We start from the raw sequence: 15,299 nt of genomic DNA on the forward strand, positions 1-15,299 counted from the left end.
AACCACCACAAAGAAGTCGACAAGTAGAACTATCATACTGTGCTGCTACCTTACAGTATTCATTCTGTACTCTACACATCAACCCACATCGAAGACGAACACTGGTAATAAGACGATTGGGGGAAGTAGTCCGGAATATCAAGATACACCGTAAATCAAGATCATCTACTTGATACCTATTTCTAGGAATGGTCCACTTCACAATAGGGGCACGATGAATAAAATGAATTGTGTATTTCTAGGTTTAAGAACTCCTGGTAAGCTCTCATCAGTATATGTTAAAATTATTGTACTACTCAGTTCAAAAAAGTATCCTAGTTTTCTCTGACTAAGCAAATTTTGCAGCTTTCTTCTGATACACCTATAACATCTACCACACTTTGCAGCCCTGCATAAGCTCGCAGCCGCAGCGTATGATAGACCTGTTCTGTGACAGTGTGATGGCGAGTGTCACCAGCATCACGTGAAGTAAATTGCCAGACTGACAAATTAACTGTTTGTATGAGTAATGCAGTTTCATTATAATTGTCTGTAAAAGTGAGAATCTGGTAAGGATCTTTGTTTAATCAGTATCATAGGAAATGGCACAATGAAAAGGGACAGAAAAGTCTGCGAATAAAAATTATGTTTACTTCCTTCTTTACAGAAAGACTTGAGGAAGTTTGGATCTGTACAAGTTAACTAGAGATGAATTGGAGCCGTGGGCTGGCTCTAGTTGTGATACTTTACCTCAGGTGATAGTGACCGTGGTTCGAATGCCAGCATATCCCATTATAAAGCACCAGTGCCTTTGTTATTAAGAAGTACTATGTAGTTTTCCTTCGGACACACATGCATGTTCGAAGGAACATTGCATTGTACCTTGTAACAACACAGGTACTGCTAATCCCAGTTCATCAACCAGTGCCAGGCCATCGACTGTCAATAAATTTGTCCAAAATGGTTCAAATGGCTCTGAGCACTATGGGGCTTAACATCTGTGATCATCAGTCCCCTAGAACTTAGAGCTGCTTAAACCTAACTAGCCTAAGGACATCACACACATCCATGTCCGAGGTAGGATTCGAACCTGCGACCGCAGCGGTCACGCGGTTCCAGACTGAAGCGCCTAGAACCGCACGGCCACACAGGCCGCCAATAAATTTGTCCCTCCTGGGCAGGAATATACGTACGTAAAGTTGTGACACGTGGACGACGACATATGGAAGTATAGGTATGCGTGCACGGATAGCCATAGCGGTTAATGCGATCGCTCGCGTACAGTGGGAAGGCCGGTTTCGACTGCCGATCCATCACCAATTTTCATTCTCCTCATTTCAATATACAGCCTTGGTGTTTTAAATTCGCCATTGCCAATACATTCCCATATCACATTAGTTTGTTAAAAAGGTTTAATTTAAAGTAAATCTCACTGCAAGGTCTATCTGCATTTCTTCATGGTTGAAACGTCTATTTTGTGCTAAAGATATTCATCGCTCGGAACGCTCCCCCTCCACGTGAGACAGAGCTACGACCAATACCAAATTCCTTGGCCCAATTTGTCGCACTTCGTCTTTCTTACAGTTTCCCGATGATTCTCCCAGTGTGAAGTCATCCAAATGATGTCTCCGCGTCATGTTGTAATGAAGAAAACCTCCACAGTGTTGACTGCTCGCTGACTGGCACACGCTGACTTTTCCCCTTCCATCAGCTGCCTCGTGTTGCGCGGTCAGCCCCTTTTGCCGGTAATAGTCACGATGGCCATATGACGTCTAACTTTCTGTGCACGGCTGGTAGACCTCTAGTAACATCTCCCGCACTTTCAATCGGATTTGCAGAGCAGTGTATTTTAATGTAATAATGATAATTCGATTACATCAGTGAGTGTTACGTTGCCTTAGCATTACATTCAAGTAAATGCTATTTAGAAAAATACAGCTTTTTAAAAATATATGTCGTCAATTTGAGAGGTTCGTGTGACATGCAGTTAATTTAAGCATTACAATAGCAAGAAATTCTCACAACTCTGATAACATCATAATTTACACAATATAAAAACAGACGTTTGTACTAATAGTAATCAGTATTTCACTAATGACTATGGTTATAAATAGTCTTCAAGGCTTTGCCGCCAGATGACATTGTGCAAATTCCATAACTATGGCTGTAAACAGTGATCTGGTAAGCATGGCTACAAGAGAGTGTAAATCAGGGAAATGCAGTTTCTTTCCGCCTGAGCTCAGGAAGCGACTTTTTCCTTTTTTTTTTTTTTTCTTTCCTTATTGGAGGGTCTTTCGCTTTCCATCTGCTCGAAGTCGACATCCAGTGAACTCATTGGCAGTGTCAAACATGCTGTTGACAGTGAGTAGATCGAACTATGCTTATGGCCGCATGGTCATTGACGTGAGTATTCTCTCAGACAAGCAGCTGAAAAATACAGCGTGGCGCAGCTGACTCCACCTATGGACTTTATGCAATCCGCAACGCCTACATATATCGCGCATCAATTTTCATACTTTGTGATTCACAATGCCCAGACTATTAGCCCTACAATAAATAAATAAATAAATAAATAAATAAATGGTTCAAACGGCTCTGAGCAGTATGGGACTCGACATCTGAGGTCATCAGTCCCCTAGAGCTTAGAACTACTTAAACCTAACTAAACTACTTAAACCTAACTAACCTAAGGACATTACACACATCTATGCCCGAGGCAGGATTCGAACCTGCGACCGTAGCGGTAGCGCGGTTCCAGACTGTAGCGCCTAGAACCGCTCGGCCACCCCGGCCAGCAAATAAATAGAACGTTTTTGTAACAAAATTAATCTAGTTTCTCTAGAGGCTGTAGTTCTGAATTTATTCATGAAAAACAAACATAAGTAACCTTGAAATGTGTTCTTCGTGATTAACTCGAAAACCACTGCCTCCATGGAAAACGTATCCCAGCGCTAAATTTAAATACACTAAATTTTCCACAAAAATATAACTTTTTATTTTAATTAATTAATTAATTCATTCATTCATTCATTTTATTTTTGGCTAACAGTTCGCAGTTTGCATACAATGAGCAAGAGAATGTGAAAACATCGTACATGGTTTTTGAATGGATTGCTGTGTGACAAATAACTTTACATTTCTAGTATACATTGCCCTGTTTGAGACACTTAGTTTTCACGACACTTCGCTGTTTGAACCTTAACTGTGAACTCTGAAAGCTCATGATGTAAAATATAAATTTTTGTCGTGACTTATTTCTGTAGGGAAAGGGGGGGGACGGGGGGGGGGGGGGCTTATCATAATCCTCTCACGACCCCCCGCCCCTCCCCCCCCCCGCTCCTGCAATTACGAAAAAATTAACACATCAACATGAAATCTAATGTACACAACGCAGCAGACACTGTTAGTGTATGATTTGATTTGCGAGTGCAGTCATTCCAACAATCACTCCTTCGCTGGCAGGCTACGCTTCAGTTTACTAAGAAAATGAATTTGGTTGAGAGCACAGAACGAGGGCGAGTCAAACGAAAACCTTAAATATTTTTTTAAATATTATTTATTATGCAGAAGTGGTACAAAGCTGCATAACTTTTCAACATACTCTCCCCCACGTCCAATGCAAGTCCACCAGCACTTACAAAGTGCATAAATTCCTTTAGAAAAAAAATCATTTGGTAGTCCGTGCAACCACTCATACACCAAATGGCGTACCTCTTCATCAGAACGGAACTTCTTTCCTCCCATTCCGTCTTTGAGTGATCCAAACATGTGGAAATGACTTGGGGCAAGGTCTGGTGTGTATGGTGGATGACGAAGACACTCAAAATGCAGATGTGTGATTGTTTCAACTGTTGTGGTGGTGGTGGTTAGTGTTTAACGTCTCGTCGACAACGAGATCATTAGAGACGGAGCGCAAGCTCGGGTTAGGGAAGGATTGGGAAGGAATCGGCCGTGCCCTTTCAAAGGAACCATCCCGGCATTTGCCTGAAACGATTTAGGGAAATCACGGAAAACCTAAATCAGGTTGGCCGGAGACGGGATTGAACCGTCGTCCTCCCGAATGCGAGTCCAGTGTGCTAACCACTGCGCCACCTCGCTCGGTTTTCAACTGTTGTACGGGCAGTGTGGGGCCTTCGATTGTCATGTTGCAAAAGGACACCTGCTGACAGCAATCCACGTCGCTTTGATTTGACTGCAGGCAGCAGGTGATGCACTGGTGACAGTGGTCCCTCTAGGCATGCAATGCTCCAAAATGACGCCTTTTTCGTCCAAAAAGAGAGTCAGCATAACCTTCCGTGCTGATGGTTCTGTTCGAAACTGCTTTGGTTTTGGTGATGTGGAATGGCGCCATTTCTTGCTCGCTCTCTTCGTTTCCGGTTGGTCAAAGTGAACCCACGTTCCGTCCCCAGTAACGATTCTTGCAAGGAAGCCATCGCCTTCTCGTTCAAAGCGCCGAAGAAGTTCTTCACAAGCATCAACACGTCTTCTCTCATTCCAGGAGTCAGTTGTCGCGGCACTCATCTTACAGCCACTTTGTGAAACTGGAGCACATCATGCACAATGTGGTGTGCTGACCTATGAGTAATCTGTAAACATGCTGCAATGTCATTCAGTCTCACTGGGCGGTTTTACTTCACTTTGGCTTCAACTGCTGCGATGTTCTGTGGAGTCAGAACTCGTTGTGCCTGACCTGGACGAGGAGCATCTTCCAGTGAAGTCACATCATTTGCGAACTTCCTACTCCATTCGTAGACTCGCTGCTGTGACAAACATGCATCACCGTACTGAACCTTCATTCGTCGATGAATTTCAATAGGTTTCACACCTTCACTGCGTAAAAACCGAATAACAGAACTTTGTTCTTCCCTGGTGCAAGCCGCAAGTGAGGCGGTCATCTTTATACTGATACTGCGACGGTACATGTGCATCTGCCCTATGTTACCATCTACAGGCCATTCTACAACCTATGTGTAGCACGCTTCCCATCTTACAGGATAACGGCGCGAAATTTCGATTTGTTATTATGAATTTAAGGGTTTCATTTGACTCACCCTCGTAATTTCCGCGCCTACCTGACTACTGATTTTGAATCTGACAGGTTTTAAAATTTTTATAGGGAAATAAGAGGATAATTTTTCCATTCCTGCAACAGAATCCAGGCGTTTCTCTACTGAATTTTTTCAAGTTGCAGAGGTGGCAGATGTTATCTATTTTTTCCGATTGCGACGTGTTAGTGTTTGTTATATTCTTTCGTCGGGTCGTAGTAGAATGCTTCATTTGATAGGTTGTACTATTTACTTGTCCTCGTCATCGCTTCTCGTAGGGTGATATTTTCATGCCCGGCTTGAGTTCGCTGTCTTTTATTATAAGACAGTGTGGCAATTCTTGATTCTTCAATCCTTTCATTTCGCTATTCTTCGGTTTCTCTGCTTGTTACGGTGCTCATTCTCGTTAAGTACACTTTACACACTCTGTTTTCGATTTATACTCAGTCAATGTATCATTTTCATCACACTTCGCTGTTTGTTTTTATTCAATCACTGCACCACCTTTTTGGTTCCTCCCTTCGTCACTGATAAGAAACTAACGTTCTAACCCAACACGGGTCTTTACCAATGGCTAGCCCCGCCAGTGGCGAATTCCACAACAAACCAAAAAGGCTTGAAACTTCCTGGCAGATTAAAACTGTGTGCCCGACCGAGACTCGAACCCGAGTTCGAGTCTCCGTCGGGCACACAGTTTTAATCTGCCAGGAAGTTTCATATCAGCGCACACTCCGCTGCAGAGTGAAAATCTCATTCTGGAAACATCCCCCAGGCTGTGGCTAAGCCATGTCTCCGCAGTATCCTTTCTTTCAGGAGTGCTAGTTCTGCAAGGTTCGCAGGAGAGCTTCTGTGAAGTTTGGAAGGTAGGAGACGAGGTACTGCAGAAGTAAAGCTGTGAGTACCGGTCGTGAGTCGTGCTTCGGTGGCTCAGTTGGTAGAGCACTTGCCCGCGATAGGCAAAGGTCCCGAGTTCGAGTCTCGGTCGGGCACACAGTTTTAATCTGCCAGGAAGTTTCATATCAGCGCACACTCCGCTGCAGAGTGAAAATCTCATTCTCAAAAAGGCTTGGATTGTTCCGGGATGCGGGGTGGCCGAGCGGTTCTTGGCGCTACAGTCTGGAACCACGCGCCCGCTAAGGTCGCAGGTTCGAAACCTGCCTCGGGCATGGATGTGTGTGATGTCCTTAGGTTGGTTAGGTTTAAGTAGTTCTAAGTTGTAGGGGACAGACGACCTCAGAAGTTAAGTCCCATAGTGCTCAGAGCCGTTTGAACCATTTTTGAACAAACTCATTTGTTGACGATATGTTTTATTGGCCGCAACACTACCACTGACTGCAAGAGCATACTCGAGCTATAATTACTACTAGGGCCGTAATTTGCCGGCCGGCTATCAGCAGCTGTGGGTAAGAACTAATTTGGAAGAGGATGAGGTCCGCGAGCCGCCGGCAGCGGCAAGCAGAGCCCAGAGGCGCGGTGGCGGCCGCCCTGCTGCGGCTGCCAATCGCAGTGGCCGCTAACGACCGGCTGACTAATGAATGATTACACGGCGGACACAATGGCGCGGAAACCGACGCAAGTGCCGCCTGCAACTTTAATAGTCGGCGCCGTGGCGCGCTCCGCTACGTCGGCGGACCCGACAACTGCCAGCGCCACGAGCTGCTCTCGCAGCACTCCGCTTCGCAGTTTAACGGGCCATTTAAACATTAAACGTTCCCATTACCGACCTCTCCCCGTGCCTGCCCCCAACGATACACGGAATTTTTTACTGAAAATGCACTGATAGTGCGCACTGAGGCATGCTGACTACGAGGGGTAGTCATTATGTTCTAATTACCTTCCCGAAAAAGCTACATATTTTCCTCAATTACTGATGCCATTTTAGAGGGTTCGCTTGTGGAAACTTGAATTTTGGCTGGTCAGGAAACATTGCATCTCCAAAATCACCATCGTTATGGAAATGGTTGCCATACAATTGTTTCTTTATCCAAGACAATAGGTAGCAGTCACTATGTACCATGTCAAGAGATTTCAGCATTATTCTCCTTTCAACGGTTTGCCCCTTCGTGCCTTTTTACTAGTTACATTTAGCGCAACAAGTGTAAACGGAGTTGTGCAGCATGCCTAACGTGGCAGCCTCCACTCTGCTGCTGTATGTTCCACCGAACCGAAGACTTCTATACTTATTATGTTATAGTACAATGTCTGTATTGCAATTTCCCGTTGCGTAATGATCCTTCAGATATCCGCAGCTGCTCATTAACCCTAAATTACTATTGCAACAGGATATAAAACAAGGTATTTCGTACATAATTAGGAGTTTAACATCCCACTGGAGATCTAATAACGGTAATCAACTAATGAATGATACATTATGACTTCCCTTGAATAAAATGTATACTAGTAAATGTTACGGTGGTTTAGTAACAATGTAATATTTTCCTCCCTTTAGTCTTCTAGGGTCAGATAACACGAAATTTGATGCTCAAGTTGGGAAACTTTACTCCGTCCTAACATGTCTTGTAAGGCCCAACGGTACCGACCGGCCGCCTTGTCGTCCTCAGACCACAGGCGTCAGTGGATGCGGACATGGAGGAGCATGTGGTCAGCACACAGTTCTCCCGACCGTATGTCAGTGTACGAGACCGGAGCTGCTACTTCTCAATCAAGTAGCTCCTCAGTTTGCCTCACAAGGACTGAGTGCGCCTTGCTTGCCAACAGCTCTCGGCAGACCGGATGGTCACCCATTAAAGTGCTAGTCTAGCCCGACAGCGATTACCTTCGGTCATCTGACGGGAACCGGTGTTACCATCACGGCAAGGCCGTTGGCTAAATTGACTTTAGGTGTACCATTTACCGGTGACATGTGAAAATTTGTGGGAGGTCTTGACTCGGACCTGCATTTCCCGCATTACGCGGAAAATGTTTTTGGTAGGAGGTAGACGCTATCAACTTAAATACGACCTTGCCCGCCCGTCTAAGCGCGCGGTCTCACGCGCTACTTTCCGAGCGGGAAGGCGTGACGGTCCCCGGCACGAATCTGCCCGGCGGATTAATGGCGAGGTCCTATGTGCCGGCCAGCCTGTGGATGGTTTTTACGGCGGTTTTCCATCTTCCTCGCGAAAGCGGGCTGGCTTCTGTCATTCCGCCTCAGTTACACTGCGTCGGCGATTGCTACGAAAACATCGTTTCCACGTAAGCGTACACCATAATTATTCTGCAACGCAAACATTTGGGGTTACACTCGTCTGGTATGGGACGGCGCCGGGAGGGGGGGAGGTAGGGGGGGGGGGGGGGGCGGACGAACCTCACAATAATCTTGGGTTCGGTGTGGGATGGGTGGAGTGCTGTGGCCTGTTATGGGGTCGTGAACCACTGAGGGCTACGGCGGAACGAAGTCTCTCTCTCGTTTCTAGGATCCCGGTTTAATACATACATACATAGCTATGCCTTTCTATCAGAATGCGTTTGTATGTTCTTTCGGACATGTCCCATCCCTTTCCCTTCCTCTCTCCACCCTCTTACTTCCATTTAACCACATGTATCACGGCTGCAGATTCCGCATAGTGTCTCATCTTTCGACATGTCCGAAAGAACAGATAACTACCACGTATTCTTATAATTCATATGCCTAGATCCAACTTTTTAAGTGCTGATGCGCAAGTTAATTCGACTCCTTGCGGGAATCTCAATATAGCGAATACAGAGGAAATGGACAGGAACTCTGGGTAGATGGTGCTTGGCGAGAATGTGGGTTTGGCCGTGAGGCATCCTGACAGAGTCCCTGCAGGGATGATAAACACCATACCTGGGTGGCGCAGCGCTTAACGCAACTGCCTAGTAAGCGAAATATTCTGGGTTCAAACCTCGGTCTGCCATACATTTACACTCTACGCCACTGTTTCTGTATAGTGTCCAGATGCAGCTAACATTAGTAATCCCTCCTCTTCCATTTACTTTCTCGCCCTCCTCCTTCCATTTAAGCATATGACCTGTTTGTTACAGTTACTTCCTTGAGGGATGAAAGCAACGTCAACAAAACGTACATAATGATGAAGAGAAAAGACACCACCCTCCCGGCATAACAAACATTATGGCCGCACGCCCGTGGTTGTTTACGTTCATTTATTATTTTTTAATTACAACTAATGTTATTTTATGTTTATTTTGATTCTATGTTTATTTATTGCGTATATGTCACAGGACGGTAATGAAAAATAAAAAGAGACCGCCTTCCATCCGTAACAAACATAAGAGCCCGCACACCAGCGGCTTTACGTTAGTTGTTACAATGTGGATCCCTCAACGTACAGATGACACCGGAGGACGTCGTCTCGAATAAAAATGCCGTAGGTCGCCGCCAATGTTCTTGTACTCAGAATTATACACGCACTATGAAGTTACCTTCTCATATCTGGTACACCCCAGCTGCTGAGAGAGGCCAAAAACACACTTCCCAAAAGATTGTCATAGTACTGCGCTGGTGATGCTGAATACGAGTAACACGTTCCTGTAAAAAAAGTCCAAAATCGTGATCGCTCTTGTCACTGTCGTGGAACAGATAAGATAACGACATTCCTTTGATCCATGTCACGGAATGAATCCTAGTGCAAGGGAAAACATCTCATCTAAGACTGTGGATCCACTGCATGTAGGGCCATGTGGAGAAGAAGGGCAAGCATTTTTCTTATCAACTGGCTCACCTCCGCAGAAGATCCGCATTCCAGGCTATGTAGATCTGTGTCAGGTAGACAACAGTCTCTGAAAGTGGAGAGACGGCCATATTAATAGTATGGAGCCGTTACCGCGTGATATGTTATCCATTTCCCACAAGTTACCAGATCGTTTGCGATTCGAATGGAGAAGGGGATGGTGTATCGTAAGCCAGACCACGAGCAAAGTTATCGCAGGTTGACGAAGTTCCGTCGCATTCCGGTTATGTCTTATCATTCGCTTCGGATATCGGAAGAAGCCTCCAGGACCAACACAAACTTCCACATGTCGCACTTTTCCACATCTCATAAGGTTCGCCCACACATCAGGCGATTCTCGACAGAGAGGGACATTTTAGATGATCGTCGATTTAAGCCATTGTGGCACGTAATGCTTATTATGTCCACAGCTCGTGGTCTCGCGGTAGCGTTCTCGCTTCCCGAGCACGTGGTCCCGGGTTCGAATCCGGCGGACACAGGTATTTTCACGTGCCTCGAGATGACTGGGTGTGTTGTGCCGTATACATTCTCGTCACTCATCCCCATTATGTCGGCGGAAGGCAACGGCAAATCTCCACCATTAGGACCTTGCCTAGTACGGCGGTACGGGTCTCCCGCATCGCTTCTCTACGCTGCGTCAAGAAGCACGGGACTTCATCAATGCTTATTATGTTATTGCACAATGTATCTGTTGATAATTCACCTTATACAATGTTCCTTCACACATGTACGCCTTAAAAGATTTGGATACGTGTGACGGGTTCGTCCGCAGCTCGTGGTCGTGCGGTAGCGTTCTCGCTTCCCACGCCCGGGTTCCCGGGTTCGATTCCCGGCGGGGTCAGGGATTTTCTCTGCCTCGTGATGGCTGGGTGTTGTGTGCTGTCCTTAGGTTAGTTAGGTTTAAGTAGTTCTAAGTTCTAGGGGACTTATGACCACAGCAGTTGAGTCCCATAGTGCTCAGTGCCATTTGAACCATTTGAACGATGTTACACAAATGCTGGCGATGGAAGTCAGTTCCTGTACTCATACGTGCGCCTTCAGGCGGAGAAGACGACTGCTGTTGTGCACTTCGCAGCTCCCACGGTGAGCTGACAAACTGATTTCAGGAAGAACAGAATGTCAACTGAGGTCCTATCATTTTGACATCAAAAGTAAACATTATCATAACAGGGAAAGTCATGAACCAGTATTAAACGAAATATGCTATCCGTTAAGAGTGCACTCCACAAATAACAGCAGGTAGAATTAAAAAGATAATAAAAACTAAGCGTTCACACTAGTGTCGAGAAAGATGTACAATTATTATCTAGAAAATAAGTGGTCGTGGCAATGAGGACGGATTTTAATGAACGTTGAGTAGTTCTTTGGCGGGCTTCGATTCTCCAGTGGTTTGGAATCGGCAAAAGACAAAACCTTCTTGGAAAAAGTAATTTCATTTATGATCAAGGTGTTGTGCTTCAATAATTTCTGTTTCGCAAGGTCTAGTACGAATCTATGGTGGTTAATACTCGCCCACCTCAGTTAATATTCATACTTCAAAATGGCTCTGAGCACTATGGGACTTAACTTCTGAGGTCATCAGTCCCCTAGAACTTAGAACTACTTAAACCTAACTAACCTAAGGACATCACACATAACCATGCCCGAGGCAGGATTCGAACCTGCGACCGTAGCGGTCGCGCGGTTCCAGACTGTAGCGCCTAGAACCACTCGGCTACTCTGGCCGGCTATTGATACTAGTATCCGTTTAAAAGAAGATGGTTTCGAAAAACTGTCGTCAAGGTTTCCGTCTCCTCGTCTGCGCATTCATTTCTTCACCCGGAATAATCGTTCCTCTTTTCCCACCTGTCCACTACCACGGCATAGAAGAAATACAAATTTATTTGTAGTGTCCGTCGCCATTATAGCTTGTTCTCTGTACATACAGCACTGACGTGTGCTTTGTGGCCCGTCTATTTCCCGTTTGCTTCAGTGCGCGCTTCGTTCTTAGTTTCGAGGAACGTGTAAATGGCCACTTACGAGCATAATCTGTTAGCATAACACCATGGTTGCCTCAAAAATTCACTCAGCTTCACCATGCCCGACGATGCCTGGCTCTTCACCTTTATCGACATTGCTGAATCCACACATTTCCACTCCTCGCTTTGCTCTTTTTTCTCTGCATCAGTCTGATACGCCCCGTACTCATCCATGATGGCGGCTAAATAAGTCATCCCCATTGGCAAGCAGCATTTCCTCTACTGCTTCGTTTAGTGGTGTGTTTGACGAGGTATAAGCAGTTGCCGACTCCAGTGGGCGGGAACCTATGTCATGTTCAGTATGTCACGCAAGATGTTGAAAACTGAACCAGGTCTTTCACTTCTTTCACAGTAGCCTTGGCTGCTCAGTATAGAAAAAAGAAGCCGGACAAGTGCGAGTAAGACTCGCTCTATGTGGATTCTGAACAAAGTAAACTACGTGTATAGATTGTTCATCTACAGGTTCTGATGAGTGAGTTTGCGAGTACCAAATTAAGTGACATAAATGGCCGTAGATTTTGAGTGTATTGACTTAAAAGCCTAAGGAAACCTGTACATGAATAACTACCAAACAATCGACTTTTTAATTTTTGTCTTAAAAAATCCTCTGTAGTTCCCTTAACGAGAAAATATTTACTTCCAGGAAAGTAGAGTGCAGGAAGTACCAAAATTAGAGGAATTCAAAATTGGCTGCAAATATCACGACGTCCCCATGGCGCACAGTCAGCTATGTTCAAAATAAAGTTTTTCTCTAATTTGTTTCGTTTTTGTGATTTTTTAGCCCCTCAAGTTGGCTAAAGTGCTTATCTTTGTTTGTCACTGTTCGCTGATGTTTTGGCACGAATATTTTCTTTACAGTGAAGTAACTGTGTGCATGAATTTCTTATTGTATGCGTGAGTTTCTTACTGTGTGCGTGAGTTTCTTATTACATTTGAAAGCAATGGATTGAATTAAAAAGTTCGTTGCTAAACAACATAAATTCAGTGGAAATCGGTTCACCAAACAGATTAACTATGCTAATACTGAAATACAACGTGATACAAGACTTGAATCAACTACTCCAAGTGCTTTGAACCTAAAAGTTAAATATTTGGACAATGAGCTTGACAGTAATAATGCTTATAATATAGAGACGTCAACTACTGATTCAGATTGTGTAATTGTTGAAATCTCTGCACTATCTGAACTAATAAATAAACCTTTGCAATAGGAAGTTAGTTGAGGAAATACATGCAGAATTGTTACAATTTTCGTGATTTAAGCGAATGTGGATATATAAAAAATGGTTCAAATGGCTCTGAGCACTATGGGACTTAACTTCTGAGGTCATCAGTCCCCTAGAACTTAGAACTACTTCAACCTAACTAACCTAAGAACATCACACATATCCAAGCCCGAGGCAGGATTCGAACCGCTCGGCCAAAAAGGCCGGGAATGTGGTTATACTAATGGCGTAACTAAACAGAGAGTGTATGACATAAATATTAAATTTGCTTGTGCTATGAAGTGTATGGACAAAGGGTACTGAAGTGCGCAAATTTTTTGTACTCTTATGGACTTACCTTCCGCTACAATAAAATTATTCTGCAGACTTTAGAAGAAGTAGCAAATGATAGTATGAAAAATGCTGCTCAGAAAAGTGTAGATATTAATGACAGTAATACATCTATGTATGTCTTTTGCCCTGGATGCATCTTGGCAATGAAGAAGCCATAGTTCCCTAAGTGGTGTACTGACAGCTATGAAAGTTGGAACAACTGTATATGGTAACGGATACCAAAAACTGTTCTAGTACTACTAAATACTTTGAAAATAGGTGTGCTATTTGCTGTTCTATGTTTCAACGACGGTGCAGCGTCAAGGCTTAGTGTTTATGGAACCGATGGGACTGCCTGGTGCAATAAATATGTATAGAGCTATAATAGCCATTGGGCGAAGGAGAGTCTTCAAGGCAGAAAAATCAGTGTCGGAAGCTACCAAAGCAGCAAGAATTAGAAGAAATGTGAAAAAGAGAAGGGAGGAAGAACAACACAGGAAAGAAGGTGAATATGGACCTGGAATGCAATAGCGCGACGCTAGTGTAATAGATAAAACAAGTTTTAAATTTAACTTGAATTTCCCGAATGTTAAATTATTTCATGTTCTGGTACACTTTGGCTAAAAACTAGTAAAGAAAGAGAGCTGAAATGTTGTACAATATCTTAAAACATGCTTCACTAAAAAGTAGACTAGTCTTGTGGCTTAACTTTGAAAATAAAATGCTTGTTTGAAAAAAAAAAAAAAAACACCCTGAATTCCTTTCCGAAATTGTAGATAATCATACTTGAAACATTTTTATACCACAATTTATGAAAGCTTCATCTTTTCAAAAGTCTTCTCTAACGATAATAGTGTAAGGAACTTACGGGGAAAAATAAACCTTCTACTTTGTTTGCATTTTGAATGATGTGTACCTATGATGTAGATAAATAATTAGCACGGTTTATTTCACTTAAAGCAAAGAAATACAATTTAAAAAAGGTGTGAGAGGTTAAGCAGTGGTTCTCACATAAAAATGTTCCCAAAAGGTGTCTTAAAAGACGATAAGCATAATATGGGCTTACAAACCCTGTTCTTTGAGTTACACTGTTCAGAAAACGGACAATTTTTTTCAAGGTTTCCCCTGATATTCACGGACCAGTCCCCTTAAATGTTTTACACAATCAAACAAACATAGATCTTAGTATCTGACATAAATTTCAACATGATACCTTTCTGTTCCTGAGAAAAATGGGTATTAACACGAGAACAGACAGGCGGACAGTATACTGACTCTGCAAGGGTTGGGTTTTTGATGACTGAAGTTCGGAACCCTAAAAAGGAAAACTAAAATAGATTTACATGAACATTATTCTACAGGATGCCTCAGTTGTCCCTGCCGTTCAGGTTTATGCAATTCGCACAACGTCTGTATTACGAATGGTATCCAGGCAGGCTACAGCTACGTAATCAATGTAAGTTACCTCACAGAGCTTGGGGATCGTTGGCAAACGAAATACTACTGTACAAATTACAAATGAGGACAGGCGATGAGTTACACGATATTTTCGGACCAAAATATACATTAATTTTGTCGTACATATCCAAGTGTCTCCAGTCTTTCTCCGTATATTTAGCTGTTTAGTCAGACAGGTTTTGGATGTATCTTTAAGTTTATTCCCTTATAGTACTTAATATTTCGGTTGCCATATAACGTGTATTTCACCATCGTTAATAACGGAAAATATTACGATGGGAAGTATGGAAGTAACTTTACGGACTACGACACAATGAAAAGATTAATATGCAGAATGATTCAGCTGCCCCTACCGATTTTCATTAAGATAATTTGTAAGATAGGTCTAAGATGTCTTTGTGTGGTTTACCAGTTATTCTACGACATTTTGATGATGTGCTTTACATTTCCAGAGTGAACTTGCCAACAATATTGTTCTGCCATTTGGTGTTGCATAAATCGATATCGGTAGGGGCACCTGAATCACTGTGTACATTAATCTTTTCACTGTGT

General features: G+C 43.6%; 1 protein-coding gene across 1 annotated transcript in view; it reads right to left on the reverse strand.

Moving 5' to 3' along the window:
- Positions 1-15,299, reverse strand: part of LOC126260569 (glutamate receptor 1-like) — a 1,252,588-nt gene that overhangs the window by 451,178 nt on the left and 786,111 nt on the right. The gene's annotated exons all lie outside the window — the stretch shown is intronic.

The sequence above is a fragment of the Schistocerca nitens genome, chromosome 5 (assembly GCF_023898315.1).
Source record: "Schistocerca nitens isolate TAMUIC-IGC-003100 chromosome 5, iqSchNite1.1, whole genome shotgun sequence".
NCBI classification, from domain to species: Eukaryota; Metazoa; Arthropoda; class Insecta; order Orthoptera; family Acrididae; genus Schistocerca; species Schistocerca nitens.